Source organism: Pithys albifrons, chromosome 6 (genome assembly GCF_047495875.1).
Source record: "Pithys albifrons albifrons isolate INPA30051 chromosome 6, PitAlb_v1, whole genome shotgun sequence".
Lineage (NCBI taxonomy): Eukaryota > Metazoa > Chordata > Aves > Passeriformes > Thamnophilidae > Pithys > Pithys albifrons.
The window spans coordinates 15,484,274-15,502,651 of NC_092463.1; the positions used below are offsets into that span (position 1 = coordinate 15,484,274).

The window sequence follows — 18,378 nt, forward strand, 5'->3', positions numbered from 1 at the left end:
CCTCCCCTCTTTCAGTAAAAAAAACCCATCAGGTGAAGTCCCAAGTGACTGGAAAAAAGGGAAATGTTGTACCCATCTTTAGTAAGGGTAGGAAGGATGACCCTGGAAGTACCAACCTGTGAGCCTCACCTCTGTGCCTGGGAAGATCATGGAACAAATCCTCCCAGAAGCTGTGCTACAGCACACGGGGGGTGATTTGGGACAGCCAGCACAGCTTCAACAAGGGCAACTCCTGCCTGACCAGCCTAGTGGCCTTCTATAATGAAGTGACGGCATCAGGGGACAAGAGAAGGTTTATAGATGTCTGGACTTCTGTAAAGCCTTTGACACAGTTCTCGAAGTTCAAGAGAAATGGATTCAATAGGCGGACTAATTGCATGGTTTCACCTAAAGGGTAGTGGACAACAAGCAATAGCTCTCTCCTCTGGGCCATAAATGATTCCTTGTCAACTGTGTTTCTGAAGAAAGGGGAAGCAAGTCATGCCTGTTCCTGTCTTGGTGCTTTTATCAAGTGTTTTCTGGCTGTGTTGTTGCAGGTGCAGGTGCCAATTTCCTGTTGCCACGTGAGCCCCTGGGATTCCTGGACTGCCCCTCACACCCCACAGTTGATGTCTAGAAAAAAGTAATCTTTTGTCTCTTCTGACTGTGTTTGTATTATGATATTCTGGACCGGGGAGATGCTGTTTGATAATGGATTCTAGGGCAGCAGTTTGGGATCATCCTTTGCCCCCAAATCCTTCCTGTGGGCATCAGGGCTGAGCTTAGAGACTTTAGGAGTCAAACCAAAGCAAAGAATCACACAGAATGACAGGTTGTGAGGGATCAGCCAAGGTCTCCTGGTCCAACTGCCCTGCTCAAGCAGACTCCCCAGGGTTATGTGCCCTTGGTTTGTGAATATTTTGCAAGGATGGAGACTCCACAAACTGCCTGGGCAACTTGTGCTAGCATTTGACCACCTTGACAGGAAAAGTTGCTTTCTTGTGGACAGCTGGAATACCACGCTTTCATTTGTGCCTGTTTCCCTTGGTGTTCTCCATGGGCAATCTTGAGAAGAGCCTGGCTCCTTCATCTTCATCCTCTCCTGCAGGGTTTTATGCACAATGCTAAGACATCCACCCTCTCCCCAATCTTCTCTCAGCTGAAGACTGCTGGCTCTGTCAGCCTGTCCTTGCATGGCAACAAGAAGAATTTCCACTGGCCCTCTTTTGGAAACACCTCTGTCTCAAGAAACTGGAGACATTAGTCTTCCTCGGTTTCCTTGTCAGCTGTGCAATTGCACTCGAATTTGGTGGTGCAGAGGCAAAGATGGAAGGCGCTGCCGTCTGTCACCTCCCATTCCCATGAAGGTGAGCTGCAGTGGAGAAGATGCCTTGGTTGATTTCCCACCTCTGTATCAAGAAGCCCATGCTCAGTTGGGAATCTGACTGAAGGTTCCTCCTCTTGTCCCAGTCACTGACCTTGGTTGTCCCTTGCCTTTCCCACTTGCTCTTCTGGTTCCCTGCTGGTACAAACCTGAAAGGAAACAGTGCAGTGCTCAGCTCTTCACGGGCTGACATCAGCAGTAAACCTGAGCAAACCTTTTCTTTCTTGCTGCCTGTGTTCAGAAGACTTTTTAGTCACATCAAAGGCTTTTGTGACTCTCTCCTTTTTTTTTCTTTTAATGTGTTTCTTAATTTATAGGAAAATTAATGCATCCAAACCCATTATAGGTTTGATGGCATCAAAATAAGCAAATAATTATTTCTAGAGAAGTTGCAAGCCAGTTTTGGTTTTAAAATATTATTTTTCTGTGTGACATTCTAGAACAGCCAACACAATTATAAGCTTAGAGTTGAAACCAAGTTTTGTGGCTGACCTGAATTTTGTTCCCCCTTTCTTTTCACACACTGGTATCTATAGGAGGTCAAAAATGGATTTGTTTCCTAACAGAACATTTATTTTTCTCCATCCTTCTTCTTCTTCTTTACCAGTGATATGACTTTAAGTGATTTTTTTAGTCATGTGTCACTGTGAGAGAGACACTCTAGAAACTGTAGCACATGTAGAAGATGATGGAGGAGATCGTCAGTCTGGAAAAACACAAGAAAAAAGAAGGGAACTTTGCCTGGGAACAGTTGCCTGGAGAGGGATGGGTCAGTTTCCAAATTACAGCAGCTCCTGTCCTCGTGTCAACAATTTAAACAGGCTAAAAAAAATAAAGCAGTTAAAACTATTGAAGTTTCTCCTGCACTATGGAAAATGTCCTTGGAGTGATGAAGTCTAGGTCACTGAACTGTGAAAGCACAAAAGAAAAAAATAAATTTAAAAGCATCCTAGGGCAAGACAAAGATTTGTACAAACTAACACCTTTTTAAAGTCTCAGTTCCAGTTTTAGAAATGGAATATGTTCAAAATAGGTTATTTCTTCCAACTTCCTTCTCTATAATAATACCTTCAGCTTTTTCTCATAATACATTGCAGGTGTTATTATTAGCACCGTGGCTTAAAATGTTTGCAACTGCTCTTTCCTGCAGTGATTCACAGCTAGGAACTGGAAAACCTGGTAGCCAGACTAGAGCCTGCTTGAGAGAAACCCTCAAGAAAAATTTTCTTAAGTGGAGTGCAGAATAGACACATCTTTTCCTGGACAGAAACTTGAATACAACACTTGGGCCCGTATTTTTTTGGTAACTGCCTGCTTGTTTGAAAGTGCACTATTGAAATAGTGTGTGAGGCCAAACCAGCATCATGGCTGGTACCAACAGGAGGGAACAACAGAGGTCACCATTGTCTTGCAGGAGGGAATCTCTTCAGAGTCCATTTTAGAACCTGATGAGAAGAGTGGAGCCAAAAAGCCTGGTTTCCACTGGTGTGATTAGAGTTCTGTAGCATGGACAATTACTTGTGACATACTGGTATTTTCCATTGTCAATTTTTTCTAACAGAAATTTTTTCACTCTTACTCCTCAGAAAAAAACAGAAATACCTCCTCCCATCCATTACTGATAATTTTTTAAAAAGGGGGAGATGTCTCTATTTTCTTATTGTCTTATAACAGTTACCCTATAGAGTAAACATCAGTATTTCTAGTACTAAATATATGGGGAAGGCTGTAACTTGGTACATTGTTACTTATTCTTTTCTGGATTTTAATGAATGGGCTATTGTATTCTTTTTATCCCACAGCCTGTTTCCTTTGTTTTTATGGTTGATTGTGTGGTTTTTTTACCAAGATTAGAATGCCAACCAGTTTGAAGTATGTGGAAATTTTCTGGAGTTGCATATTACATTGATGACTTCATCTCACTTTAAAAATTTTTGTAAGGGATTTGTGAAATTAATATAAAAGTAAATTTTTAATTTAGTCTTAAACTTTGAGGGTTAGATGTCATTATACAAACATGAATAGAATATCTGTTTCTTAGAATGGAGAGAGGCTAGTGGGGATACAACTGTAAGGAATAGCACAAATTTTATCCTAACTGTGCTTTTAAATCAAAAACTCCTGTCAGCAGGCAAGTTCAAGAGGAAGTAGCTGTGGAGAAAGACACCCTTTTTTATATGAAAATAACTTCCAGAATTCTCCTGGCATTTGTCTGTTTTGTTTTCTAAGTATTCTGCTTGCTTTCTCTTTGAACCTACTTGAATTGGATAAAATTCACTATTTAACCATGGCCTGCATTAAGGAGGGTTTCTTTCTGCTCTATTTTATGTTGAAATAATAAAGGATGCCAATTTCCCTCAGTACTTCAGCTAAAATTGGAAAAATAGACCCATATGTTCTGACATTCCCACTGGATAAGACTGAACAGCTGCCCCTCTCCCTCAGCTTTTGTCACGGGATATAATTATTCTTCCATCCATAATAAACCAGAAGGATGCCCATTCAATGCTATAAAAATACCTAATACTGTAACATTTAACAACATGAGTCTTACAGAAGATAAGCTCTAAACAGCAACAGCGGTTTGAGCCAAGAAAATGCTTAATTTGATAATACCCCCAGCCTCTGTATCACTTTGAGTTTGAAATAATTGTACTAAGCCTGGTTTAAATGAACCTTAGAGTGCTCCAGTTAGCTTTATCTTCCCATACTGATTTTGTGGGCACAGTTATACTAAGGAAGGTGGCAAGTTCCTAGTAGAGAGCAGATGGAATGAAGGAGGCCACAGATCTTCCATTGGATACTTTGCCTTCAGCTCAACTTACAAGGGCAGTGGCTGGCCAGAAGTGGCTTTGCGTTGTCTTCTTTAATAGGCAACAGGGATGATCTCCATCCAGTCCTTGTGCAAGTATGTGGGATCATGGGAGACTCTTAACTTGGCCACCTGATGAGTGTAAATGGCTCTCCACCTGTGGGTGAAGGGTCTTGCTGGGGGAAAAGCCTCACCCTACATCACCTGTTTAATCCATTTCAGGGTACTTTTAAAAATTTGCTAGTAACACCTACTCAAGCAAGGGAGCATTGGTTGCCAAGAAACTGGAGTGAGACCAGTAGTGCAGCATCAACATCTGCCTCATCACTGACAGAAGAGGCTGCTTTGGGAGCCCTCACAAACCCAGCCACCTCCAGCCTCAGCGGTCATGGCTCCTGGGTGGTAAAGCAGCACTTTGGCAAGAAGGTCACCGCTGATGGAATCGACCACCCGCGTGCATGGAACAGAGGCATTTTGTTACAGTCATGAGAGAGCTCAGCACTGCTCTGTCCAGACACTACCAAAAGGGGATCACCTTTCTCCAGTAGGGCTTCACATGTGACCGAACCCTCCCATTCCCTTAGACCGGACCCTTCGCGCCCGTCCCCTCCGAGCGCCCAGTGCCCGCCCCTCGCCCCCCCCAACATGGCGGCGCCACTTCCCGCCCCTGTGCGCGAGACCCGCCCGCGCGCGTGCGCGGCGGCGCCGAGTGCCTCGCAGTGAGGGGGAGGGGAGCGCGCGCGCACGTGAGTGCCCGCGCGGCCGCTGTGTCCCGCCCTCCCATTGGCCGCCTCGCGAACCTTTCACCTTTTACCCGGCGCCGACAGCCAATCGCGTGGCTTCTCTCATCGCGTGCGGCATGCGGAGCGTGCGAGCTGCGCACGGCGGCATTCTCGGAGCGGGGTTGCGCCGCGGGCGCTGGGCGGCCCCCGTTGGTACGGGCGGGAGGGGCGGGGGCGGCGCTCCGTTTGCGTAGCGCCGGCCGTAGCGCAGGGGAAGGGAGGGAGGGGGCGGCCGTGCCGGGCCCAGGTGAATGGAGGGACCTGACAGCTGCGGGGACTGAGGCGGCGGCGGTGGCGGCGGGGAAATGGCGGCAGCGGCGGCGGCAGGAGCACAATGAGACGCAGCCTGTAGTGGGGGAGAGCGCCGGGCTGGGTCCCGTCCGAGCAGGTAGGAGGAGATGGCGGCCTGGGAGCTGCATGGCGGCCGAGCGCGGGTGTGTCGCTCCCGCAGCCCCCGCGGCCCCGGCGCCCCCGCCGGCGGGCCGGGATGGCTGCGCTGCCTCTCTCCCTCCCGGGGCCTGGCAGCGCTGCCCCGCCTCCCCCTCGGTGGCCCCAGCACCGGGCCCGGGGTCGGCCCGGGCAGCTCCCCCGGCGGCGGCGGGGCCTGCCCGGCTGGGCCGCGCTCCAGCCCCGCTCGGCTTTGTCTGTGCCCGGCGCCCCCCGGGGGCTCCGCGGCCCTCCCGCCGCGTCCGCAGGGAGGGCCCTAGAGGAGTTTCCACGGTGCCGTGCTGATGTTTAAGGCGATGTGAGAAACTGCTGGCCCCGCTCTTGGCTTCCTTTCCGTTCTCTCCCACTGTAAATGAAGGCAGTGTGATTAAGGCAGACCTTGTGCTGCGTGAGCGTTGAAAAAGGAAAGGTTAAAAAGACTTACGTTATTGCACAGGGGTTTGTTGCTGTGTTAGGTAATGTAAAAAAAAGCCCGAATGAGTCGAAAAAGGGCTGTGATTTTGATACCTAGGGGGAAAAAAAGAATTTTTATGTATTATGTTTAAAGTAAAATTAATGTTTCAGAAAAGTGAATCTCAGTTAACAGCTGATGGGCTGGAGGATGTTTAGGACTTAGGATGATTCGTTATGAATATTTTTGATATTAAGATTTTGTTCTTCTAGTTAGGTGGTGGATTCGAATGGTGAAAGTGTGTAGGTTGGGAGGTAGTTTTATGTTTGGTTTCCCTAAACGTGGTAATGAAAACAGTTAACTTTGCACTGTTGTACCGTGGTTTATGCATTTTCTTTAAATAAGACCCTTTGGATGCTCTGTTGAAATGCTGACTGCACGCGTGGGCTCAGTAGGCTGGGTGGTGCTTGTTTTAGTGAGTTGATACAGACAAACTGAAATTGATTTCTATTATGCCATAAGTGTTCTTCTAAACCCTTCTCTGAAGGGAGTCTTTCTAATAGTCTGTATAAAATCCGTTGTGGTCTGCGAGCTTTGAAGATGCTGCTGGAAGTTTTCAGCTGGAAGGTGCATTTACGTGTATAATATTTAGATATTATTGTTGTGTTGTATTGATCTGTAGAATTAAAATACATATATATTTATTCAGAAGTGTTGACCCTGAATTAGGTATTGCTGTTCTTTAAAGCATGTTGGTGATACAGTTCTGTGAAAGTGGCAGCTCAGTACTTGGCAGTCACAAAGTGATGAATACTAGAATTAACAACTAATTGAGAACAAAATGGCAGCAATATGCCATTGTATAAATCTGTTCTGGGTCCATTTATTTAATGCTGAATGCAGCTTGGGTATTTTCCCTTTATCTCTCCTCTACCTTAGAGAATTGTATTAGGCTGAGGGAAAAGTAGATTGAAAATGGACTCAGGTAAGGACATACCCAATGAAGGGATGAGACATGAAACTGAGAGTCATGAAGCAAGTAGCATAGGGAAGTGTTGTTCATTTGTTTTTTTCCCGTTTTTGAAAGATTACTGTATTCTGCAGATTGGAAACACAGTGCACCTTTATACCATGTGTAACTAAAAGATGTGGTGCAGCAGCCTCTTGAAAATGCCAAAAATTTACAAGAAAGTTGAAATAATTAATTTGTACTGAAATCATCAGAGACTATAAAAATAGGGCTATCTTTTCAGCTGGTCCATGGAAGGTACTCCTGCTTGCCCTGTGATTATACTGCTTCGTAAATGTCCTCCACTAGTTGCTGGTAGAGGGAAGCCAACAAAACTATTTTGTCTGATATATATAATGTTTTTCTAAAAATAAAAATATCAGTAGTCTATGAAAAGAAAAAACCCAAAACCTGCAGTTCAAAATGCCAGTACATTGTCATGGGTTTTTTTGTGTAGTCCATAGATGTTTCTCATTTCCTACTTCAAAAATTCATACTTTACCAGTGTTTCAGAAAAGGGTGGATTTGCTTTAGCACAGCTGATCAGAATCCGAGTATCGGTACTTGACCCGTGTTGGCTTTCAGTATGAACTGACTGAATGTGCATTGATTTGTTCTGAATGCAAGTTACTGACAAAACGAAATGCAAACACGTGAATTCTTCTTAGAAGAGCAGGGAATCATTTAGTAAACCAGGATGTAAGTGAGAGCAAGAGTTCAGGAAGATTTTGAAAAGGATTCTCTAGGCTTTAGCAGTGATGAACATTACAGTAACTGCCAAGTCTACAGAGAGGATTTTTATTTCAGGGCATAGATTAGTCTATCAGGCAGCAGGTAAAATATCAAAACATTCTGAGGTGGGTTGTTTTGTTATTCCGTAACTTTCAGTGACTTTTTTTTCCTCTCATGTAGGTAATGCAGACTCAGGAGTGCACTAAGCCTGCTGGATTGTTGGCAGAGCAGCAAGATGACTTGTGTGTCCTAAAGCCTAACTGTGTAACCACTGACCATCTGTATCCCCTCCCCTTCACGTGTTCAGCAGTCATTTCTTCAGACTGATAGCAGAAGTTTGATTTGATTTACTTAGGAATTGGCTGCCTTTGAAGAAACTAAAAGTATAATTGTAGTATTGTGTAGAACAGGAGTTTCTATATAATTGTGCAATATGCTTTTGGAGTGCTGTATCCTGAAGGCTGAGAATAGTTGGTGTAGATCAGAAAGCGTGATTTTTCTTTACGCCTTCCAGATGTCTTTTTTTTCATCTTTAGCCTTTTGTGACTTCCATATATGTTGCAATAAACCAGAAGAGAAGAAACCTGATATATAGTAAAAACTAAAAATTAAGTTTTTTAGCCAAAGTTACTGCAGTCTTTGTTGGGATTTCAAAGGTTTGGTGTTCACATTGTGTTGATCATTTGAGGGATGTGGTGGATTTAGGAACCTTCAAGTTCATGCATTCATGAAGCAGAGAACTGAAACTGGTAACAAGGAATTTACTTGCATTGTTCCACAGCTGCAGGTGTTGAAATGCTCTTCTCTGGTGGGAAAAAAAAAGGAAGAGCAACATTGTCCAACTTCTCCTTTCATTAATACTCCTAGATCCAAGAGACTTTACCACTGCTTGTCGTGGCCTTTTCTTGAAGTGCAACACACACATGAACCTGACCTCTGTTTTGGTTGGTGTAGGTATTAATTCTGAGTCCTTTCTTACCAAGAGAAAATAATCAAAATTGTTCTCTCTTGGTCTTTGCTAATACATGACAGTAGAAGAGCTTGATTTGCTGCGCTGTCTTTGTCAGTGACTCTAATTCTGTGATGTGAGCAGGGCATGATCAGTTTGTGCCCATGTTTTAAGCATTTTGTTACTCTTCATAAAGGATCAATTCATTTGGGTTCACTGAGTAAGTGTGAGAGACCTGAGATGCAGCAGGAGGACTGATGATGAGTTGAAGAACTGGTTGCTGGAAACAAAGGTGGTCAGTTTGTGACTGTTTTAAATGGCTTTGGTATTTTTTGGTATGTTTTAAATTGCTCATAAATATCCTTGTTTTATATTTGTACACATGCACACACAATAAAAAAACAACCTCAAACCCCACATATTGTGAATTATTAAAAACCGATTTCCAGTGCCTGTCTTCCCCTTTGGAATCTGATTCTTGATAAATTTTTAAGACACGTAGCTGCCTTTTCCGCAGCTGAGATGCTGATAAGTATCTGGATAGTGGTAAAAAAATTGGTTTCCTTGAAAATAAGAATTTAGGATCTTTTTTTAATATTTTATTTTTGAAAACTGGAGTTTTTGTCCTGACTACTTACTGAGTGCATAAATCTTTTCTCAGGAAGTGAGGCAAATACATCTTGCTTTTTGAAGTTAATTTGGTTGACTCCATTGAGATGATTAGGCTGCACAAACGTGTCTGGGCTGGCTACCTTTGCAATTCATGTTGCTCTTTGTTTGCAAAGTGTGCTTTGTTTCTGATGCAGATCAAGTTTCTTACAGATTTTTTTCAACTGTTACTGGCCTTTTATGATTTTTTGCTCTGTATTTTCTTGTTCAAGAGGAAATGAGCAAGGCCTACCCATCTAAAGGTGAAGTTGTCTTGTAGTTGGAAGTGAAAACTTCCAGAGGTGATCTAGGGTTAGGACTTTGCCTAGAATTCAGAAGACCTAACTTCTCTCACTGACTGAGTTTTGGCAAGTTAATTCAAGTATCTTTGTTTTCACCCCTCCTTTGAGTTTAACTTTCAAATGCATAAATAAAAGACAGTTTGTAGATGTTTATATTCTGTCTCTGTACGTTAAAACTTTTAAATATAGTTATGCTGACTAATGAATTGGGATTTCATGAACTCATAATGGTTATTGATTATATTTGATATTCTTTAACCAGGATATTGGTATCAATCTCAAGTAAGACTTCTAGTTCCTCACTTAAGCTTTGTGTTTCTGAGCAGGCAGACCTGTCTGCCTTGCTGTACATACCTTCATGGTCAGTGGTTAGTAGGCTTTTGAGTTTGGAAGAGGACAATGAAAGAAAGTGCTTACAATACAACTAGAAGTTCTGGTCAGTCAATTTTTTGTTTCAGTGACTCACAACCTTTTGCCATCTTTTCACTAAAATTAAATGCTTATATTGTCACCTTGCTGTGTGAAGTTACTGAGAACTGATGTGAGGTCTGTGGAAAAGGTTTTGGTTTTGGAGGGAAAAAAAACAACACAGGCCCCTCACCCAGTTACTGAAAATCAGTTTTCATGGCTCTTGTCTAACAAGTGACCTCCAAGACTGTAGAAACCAAATTGCAATGGGAGATGGATAATGGGCATGAGAAAGTACTACTTGAAACAAAGCAAAACAAAAAATACCCCCAAACAAACCCACATTTGAACATCTGTTTCAGCTGCTTGTTCTCTGAGTCCCCAGGAAGTTGGTGTATTTCTCATTTAATTCTTGATGCTTAGGCTTTCCTGTTTCTGTGAGTCAAAATAGAGGAAAATTGGAATATGAATATTTTCTACCAGTGTAATGAACAGAGTCAGCATGAACGGCAGAGCCTGTAAGAGGGAAGTGACAGAAATGTGTTACTGAGAGCCATGGGATTATCCTTCTATCTTTTTCATGGTTTCTGCAGTTACTGTCAACAAGGTCTCATGGACTGTCTTAAATTTTCTACTACTTTTAAAAGTGTATGGGTAAAGTTTTTCCTTTCTTCATTGTTTCTAAAGAATGTTGTACTCTGTCAGCATCAGCCTCGTAAGTTCACTGACACTAAGGAAAGACAGCAAGCTGTAAGTGATAGGGCAATGAGAAACTGTCTGTGTATTTGCAAAGATTATAAATAAAAAATAAAGAAATGTATACCCAGGTATCCAAGTCCATAGGTTTATATGCTGAATAGAGATCAGATTGTTTCCTGTTCAATCACAAAGACCACGAGTTAGTGAAATGTTCCACTGAAGAATTGTGGCTGTACCATCTACTCAGGGATTTGAGAGGAACGTGTTTGAGCCATGAGGGATGATGAAACTCTGCAGAAAAAAGTGTGTAGGTTTTAGGAAGGCAATGCATTTTTAACTTCAAGTATTTAATTGAAAAAAGGACTGGAAGAATGCCAAAACCATTTATGAACTCCCTGGGTCTTTGAAAGTTACATGATCAACTTCCAGGAGATGAACAGTTTTCCCTGTGGTAATCCTTGCACGTTTAATACTTCGCAATGTCGAAGTGGAGATGAGACGTTAAACCTGCCTTGATTAATACTAAATTATCTGGAAAATAGTCTTCTCAAGATTTTATTGCCTAAACTGATCAGAAGATAAGTTATTAGTAATACAATTCATGCTTTATTGAACTGTCTCCTGACCATCTTGGTGGTTGAGGGTCTGCAAGGATGTATTGGATGATTTTAGGGCATGTAGTGAGTGACTGGCACGGTGCTGGAGCAGGTGCTGATTTTTTGAGTAGTATGCCAATAATGCTGCTAATACATTGACTGCCATCTATAAACAGTTGTTAAAACCTTTTATTGGTTCAACCTGTTACTGCTGTTTCTGTTTCTTTTTGCGTGGTTCAAATAGTTGTGGACTACACATCAAGAAGCTTAGATTGGAATTTTTAGGTTTCTTGTCATTAGTATATCACTGTTCAGCAGGAACGGTTGGCAGTAGAGTAGAGAAGCTGGTGAGTGATTTTAAATGACAATCAGTCCAATTTCCTTGTTTTCTGTAATGTAGGCAGTCAAGTGGCTGTTAAAATGGATGACAACCATCTCCTCATGCCAGTTCTAATACTCCTCTGATGCCCATCAAGTACTGAATTCAGCTTGCTGGACTAGCAGAAAACTTGCCTAGGTCAAGGGAAAAAAATAATCACTTGGCTATAACGTGCTGAACTCCTTTTGTGCCAAGGAGTCAGACAAATGTCAAAGCTGTTAGAGATGGGAAGGAGCAGTGACAGTGAGGCTGCTTCATCCAGCACTAGGTTGCCAATAGATTGGATCTGCAGTCTCATGAAAGCTAATTCCAAAATGCTACTTTCTGCTTTTGTTCCTTTATGAATGCTAACTTTTCTCACCTTTTAATGCGAATAATTGTTTCATGTTTTTCTCATCTGTCTAATTTCTCACTTTCTGTTAATAGCTTCTATTATAAACAGTTGTGTTGTTACAGTAATCTTGTTTCATATATGAAAATCAGCTGTGGAAAATCCAGGACATGAACCAAAGCAGAGGAAAAAAACTAACATTATGTTACTAAAGTGGAATAAAAAATACAATTGAATTTAACACTTTTTCAATAGTAGTATTTTGTTGTATGAACAGCTTTTTAGTAAAGGTAACAAAAATCAGAGTTCAGTCATCAAGATGGAACACTGAGACTCCACCTGTTAGCTTGGGACACACAGATCTGAAGTTACGCCTAGTTTAAAACCTCTTCTTTTTAGCTGGTGGTAATTTGTAGTTGTGACTCCGTAATTAGGGATCTGTACAAGAAACAGCTTAAAATTCTGGGACTGACTTTCCATTTTTCCTCAAATGTAGTTGATTATATGTTCCAAGACAGTAACACAATCATATACAAATCAATGCCTAATAACTTAAAAAATGAATGTCTGTCCAATTTTCCATTCTTATGAAAGTGGTGGGATGAGGTTTTTTGTAATTATATGTATAAGTTCTCTGGTATAATTTGATTAGCTTTAAAAGCTCTTGAGAGCTCAGTGCTTGTATTTCAGTGAGGAAAGGGGGAATAATTCTTCTGATTTTAAAAAACCCAAACAAACTAAACCTCTAAACCCAATCACTATTGCTGTGAAACAAAACCCAACTCAAAACCAAATAACTCCCTAGTTTGATTACTGTCAACCTGGTAGAGGTTTGTAATCCTTCATCTGAAATCAAAACTTTAGGACCCGGCACTATCCAGGGCAGAAGGCGCTTTATAATTATGTGGAAAGTTAAATAAAAGTAACAAGTTGGACTGGTTGACAGAGGCAAGTTACCTTTCTGATTCTTTTTTCCCCAACTTGAATGAGATGTTTCTCCCCATCCCATAAATTTACCTTTAGAGTAGAACTAGGGGTAAGATTAGGCTATACAAATTTTCCAGACCATGGTTTGGGATTTATTTTTTTTTCTATAGACTAAAGTTGATTTTATGGTAAAAAATGCAGTTTTGGTTAAAACATGGAATGGTGGTAATTGCATGATTTTTGAGTGGTGGTACATATTAGATATATCACCATTCGAATATAATGATAGCTAAGATAGATCTTAACTGGCCATATTAGATCTTTAAGCAAGACTATCCAAAATGTTAACAGTGTGCTTTTCAGTGTTACGAGCTGAGTGCTTCAAGTGGGAGCTAAACTCAACTCCTATATCCTGTTGGATTTGTAGAATAAACGATATTTGCAAGTTTAAGTTTACAAACATATTGCTAATACTGGTTGACTGTATGTGTAATCTTCATATGCAGTAGTAGCCAATACTTAAAGCAGGAGTGTTTTCAATTGATACTATGGTACTGTCTAGAGGGTTAATTATAAAGAGAAAACTAGAAAACTTTAATATAAAATAGATTCTTGAAAAGTTTTTATTCTAATTAGGGGTACATGATTGTGGAAGTGTTACTTGAAACAGTAAATTCTTTTCCCTGTTAGGCATCCAAGAAGCATAGGCTGGATCTTGGGCTGTAGTTTGTTCATTTTAGATGTAATTTCTGTCCTGGAAAAAAACCAAAAACAAACAAAAAACCAAAACAAAACATGTGTTGGTATGTGTTGTTAAGCTTCATTGGAGCAAGCATTCCTAAAGTTTTATCATAGAATGCATTAATGAGATCAGTTCTTCTTTCTTGTGATTTCTTTCATTCTGTTGTGGTCTGACTCTATCTATGGTCACAGATTGCCTGGAAACAGTTGTGGAGGCAGCGTGTAAATTGAGGAGTAAGAGTGATGCTCTTGGGTATATAACCATGCCATACTGAATGCATGTTAAGCTGTGATCTGGGAGCCTTTGTCATGCAGCATTTTGTCTTGCTACTGAGTGAAAATGAAAGCAAAGTGATAAAATGCGAAGTGACTTTCCTGTGTTTTGTCTCCATCAGAGATGTTGTTCTTCTGTGATTATTTTAGAAGAGTTTGACTGTACAACCAGCTACAGATTTTTATGAGCATGTTTGAAAAAACTGAAATGAAATACTGATCAGGTGAAATGATGGTATGTTAAACCTCTGCATATGCCATGTGTTTAATCCTACTAGAAGAGGACTAAGCAGGTCCCTCTCAGTGACAGCCTGTTCCTAAGGGTTTAACGCACTTCTACTTTCGGAATTAGCTTCACTACTTTAATTGATTAGTCTCAGTTTCTCTAACCTCTTGTCTGTGCAGCAAGGTCAAACTTGTAATAATTATGTAACTTTAAAATTTAATTTCAAAACTGTTTTTCTATTGCAAGTCTAGATTTACAGCCTGGTATAATTTCTCACCAGTTTTACTGTGTATTTGAAAGATGCTGAAGTAGCTTGAATAGATGAACTTATGGAAATTACCATTTTTTAAGTAATTATTTGAAAAGAAGTGAGAGATTTCCTGTTGTTCAGGGTTGAGAAAGCAGTGCTGAGGAAGAAGAGGGAAATCTCCATTGAAAGTTAGGGACGTGATCTGCTTAGGCCATTGGGAAAGTCATACCTATCAATTATCTGCCTCTTCGGGCATCTTCGTGCATCTGTGTATGCCCACTCAAATAAGCAGCTCATTAGTTGATAGAAGCAAATGATTAGTCAATGAAAATGAGAGCTAGTTATATTTAAATATTCTGCATAATTTGAAGTTTTATTCATTATTATTAAAAATGAGTGATACATTTGCATTAATTGAGTTGTAAATTATTTCCAAATGTACCATAGTATGCAGAGGGGAAATTGTTCTACATAATTGAATATACCAATTAATGAGCTAAATGCTATGATTCCTTGAATGTTAATGGCTGTGATGCTGTTCTCCTAATTAATCAGATGCCTGTATTTGATTGTTGTGGATCCACCTAAATGATATCAATATGGATACACTTGTTTGTGAAGAAAACTACAAAGGCAAGATAAGTTCCTTACTGAGAGAAAGGGTGGTTATGCAAGAACTTTATATATAAAGCTTTCCCAATAGAAATCAAGATTAAATTAGGGATGTTAGTGCCTCTGATGTAATCAGACTCGCTTTGGAACATTAATTGTGGAGTAATTTACTTTAAAATGCTTGTTTATGCCTCTGTTGTTAAAGAATTATTTGGTATGTAAAGATTTTTAGTAAGATGGCTTGCTTTTTTGAAAATAGTATCTCTGCTTTTCCAAGACTTGGATTGCATTCATATATTTCCTGGTTTCTTCTAGAAACCTGCTCCTTTTCTTCACAACTACATTGAGTTCTTTGTCACCTAAATGCTGGCAGTGCAGTGTATTTGACTGTTTACTTGTTAGAGCTGCCCTGCTGTCCACTTCTGTGCTGTGTCGTGGATGTCTTCAGAGAGTCTGGATTTGATTGACCTCTGGAGAAGCACAGTCGGTCTGACCTGCTGGAATTGGTCATCTGCAGGGTAGTGTGACAATAAATGAGGGCAAGAAAGTACTCCTAGTCCAGTACTCATTGCTAAGGGAAAGAACTGAAGTGTTTGCAGAGCTTCCTAGACTGGAGGAATGATGTGATGATAACTGCAGAAGATCATGTGTGAATCTGAATTTGGGGATTCAGAATGGTGGGGATGTGTTCTACTGCTTGTCTCATTCTCCCTCCTGTCATCTCCAAGTCTTGTCTTGTCAGTTACCAGGAATGTTACCTGCCAAGCTGTCCCTGGTGTGGTGTTTTTTTGTTATTGTTGTTTTTTTGTTTGTTGTGGGTTTTTTTGGTTTTGGTTTTTTTTGGTAGGTCTTAATGTATCCAGAGTGGAAGCTTAAGACACCAGAAGAAAGTCATCCCAGTTTCACATAAAACTCCAGTAACATGCCCACAAGTTCTTTGCAGGAAAAGAAGACAAGCAGTGTAACTGCTGAGAAGTCTTCTTTTTTTAGGAGGGCATAAAAAACTGTCAAGTCTAGAATGTGGAGTAAGTAATGTGCTAACCAATATATAATACTTAAACATTTTAAAGTTTGCACTGTGAGAAATTAGTTTGATGCACAGTTAATAATAAACACTTTGTTCTTTTTTTTTTTTGAAGTTCAGCTGGAATTTGTACACTGGTTCTTGGGTGATACATAACTTGATACTATGACCAACTACAGGAGATTTGAACTCTCATTTTAGTGTGTGGGGAAATTTAGAGCTTGATTTAAAATCCAGATGTCTGTTGGTCTTGCATCATGCAGTTACTGACTTCAGAGAAAGCGTTTTGTAATGTAGGACACTCACTAATTTTGGATGTTGTAGCACAGAGATAACAGAACTGTTAAATACACATGTTTTGGGGAGCTTGACTTTTAGCCACATGGAGAGAAAAGCTTTATGTTTATGCAGATAATGGCATTGAAGTCTCCACACCGGGTTATATTCAGGGCCAGCTGCTGCTTTTACTTATCCTAAGCAGGAATAATTAACACTTTGGAACTGTACTTGACTCACAGCTTGCCCCCAGATTGGGGAAGAGAGAAATCCCTGCCCTAAAATCTGCTTAATTGCTTTCCTGTTGAAAGACAGAGGTGCCCAAAATCCTTGAATCGTCAAAAGTAAATAATTTGGTACCCAAGTAAAGGATCTGTGGTAGATAAATAAATTCACAAATACGATCAGTTATCCCTACTTGTGGTACTGATAGTATAGTTACCTATAAATTAGAATCTAAATGTACATGTGATTTTTCTATGCAGCAGCTTAAAAAGACTCAAATATGTGGCATAATTTAATTCTAATTGTTCTTAAATCCAATAAATGTGTTCCAGAGTGGTTGTATAGCTCAAATTTGTTTTTATTTAGAGAAGTGTGTGTCCTGAGTGCAATTTTTTTCCTGACTTTCATGGAGAAGGCTTAGTTTGTTGGATGCTAAGAGTGTTTTGGTTTGGAGTTAATCTAAGGCAGTAGGAAGTTTGTACTGTTGTTTCTGACTAAGTTTGTTGTTTGGATCATGATAAAGAAAAATAGTTGAAATATAAAGTTGCTGGAATAACATGTGAAACAGAAGGATAAGTCCTGTTTTATAGTCACCCTTGCTGTCAGCATCTGCGAGCAGCTGTAATTACAGAGACAGGATGCCAGCCCAGAAGGACTTTTTCCTCCCAGTCATAACGGCAGTTTTTACCTTATCTCCTCTAGATAATGCAGAACTTTGGTTCCTGCTGGAATTCATTTTTATTTGCATGAAGATTACTCACTTCATCATAGCTCTATTGTGAACTTAAGAGCCCAATTGCATAGAACTTATTGCAAGATAACTTCATTTTCAAGTTGTTAACAGTTTGAATGTTCCAGAGCAAGAACGTTGATAGTCTGTGTTTCAGATTCAGCCGGTTGCTTGTAGTGTGACAGCAGGTCTTTAACCATAAATTTCAGTCATCCTTTTTTCTGGTCATCCTTTTTTAATAGCCAGTTTGCTATCATATGAATGTGATTATATTCAAGTCCGGAATTACTAACCCATGAAATAAAAATAAAACATGTTGATACATTTGTCTCTGTCCTCTGATATATTCGGATACTTGTTTTTTATATTAGCAAGTGTTTCAGGAGCAAATAACCTGGATGCTTGAAGATCTTGGCTGAGGTTTGCAGAAGTAACTCGTGGTTTGCTTGCATGTTTCTGGAGCGCTGGAAATTTGCAGAAGTGCCTGCTATGTCACTTCTTGGATGCCTCTCTTGATGACTTAATAGGAACCTGATTTCGTGTTGCTGCCTTTCTCTTTGAGTTTTGTTGTTTGTGATGTGTCTTGGCGTTAGACATTCCAAGTGAACTATTTAATGACAAAGTGAAGAGGCATGTCAGTGTGAGTGTTGAAGATGCATAAAGTGTCTGGAGCTCACTTGTGCTGTGGTTTTTCATGACATTGGTTTAATAGCATAAAATGGTACTATTTTACTGTTGGATTCTCACATCATCTTTCTTTTGATAAAATATGTGAATGAGCTTTTAAAAGAAAACGTAACGTTAAAAAAAGGCGAGGGGGGGAAGCATTGCTGTTTGATAGAACACACTGACGTTGCTAAAAATTAAGTTTCTAGAATGTCATTAGTTTTTCCTTTTTGTCCCTTTTGCTTCTTTTTATCAAGATGCCCAGACACTACAAAGTAAATTTTTTCTTTTGAATGTGGTAAAAACAGCCTTGCCGGCTGGGACTCCAGCTCATGGGCCGCTGTCCCCCCTCCGTGGGCCGGGCCGCTGTCCCCCCTCCGTGGGCCGGGCCGCTGTCCCCCCTCCGTGGGCCGGGCCGCTGTCCCCCCTCCGTGGGCCGGGCCGCTGTCCCCCCTCCGTGGGCCGGGCCGCTGTCCCCCCTCCGTGGGCCGGGCCGCTGTCCCCCCTCCGTGGGCCGGGCCGCTGTCCCCCCTCCGTGGGCCGGGCCGCTGTCCCCCCTCCGTGGGCCGGGCCGCTGTCC

General features: G+C 41.0%; 1 protein-coding gene across 5 annotated transcripts in view; it reads left to right on the plus strand.

The window, feature by feature from the left end:
- The first annotated feature begins 5,037 nt into the window (after window positions 1–5,037).
- The window catches only part of DICER1 (dicer 1, ribonuclease III), a 59,446-nt gene continuing 46,105 nt past the window's right edge, over window positions 5,038–18,378 (plus strand). For 4 of the 5 annotated variants that reach the window (XM_071557594.1, XM_071557596.1, XM_071557597.1 and 1 more), the window contains exon 1: window positions 5,188–5,345. The gene's annotated coding sequence lies outside the window, so the exon portion shown is untranslated. Of the gene's footprint in view, window positions 5,111–5,187; window positions 5,346–18,378 lie in introns of those variants that run through there. The other variant, XM_071557595.1, reaches the window with a different exon arrangement.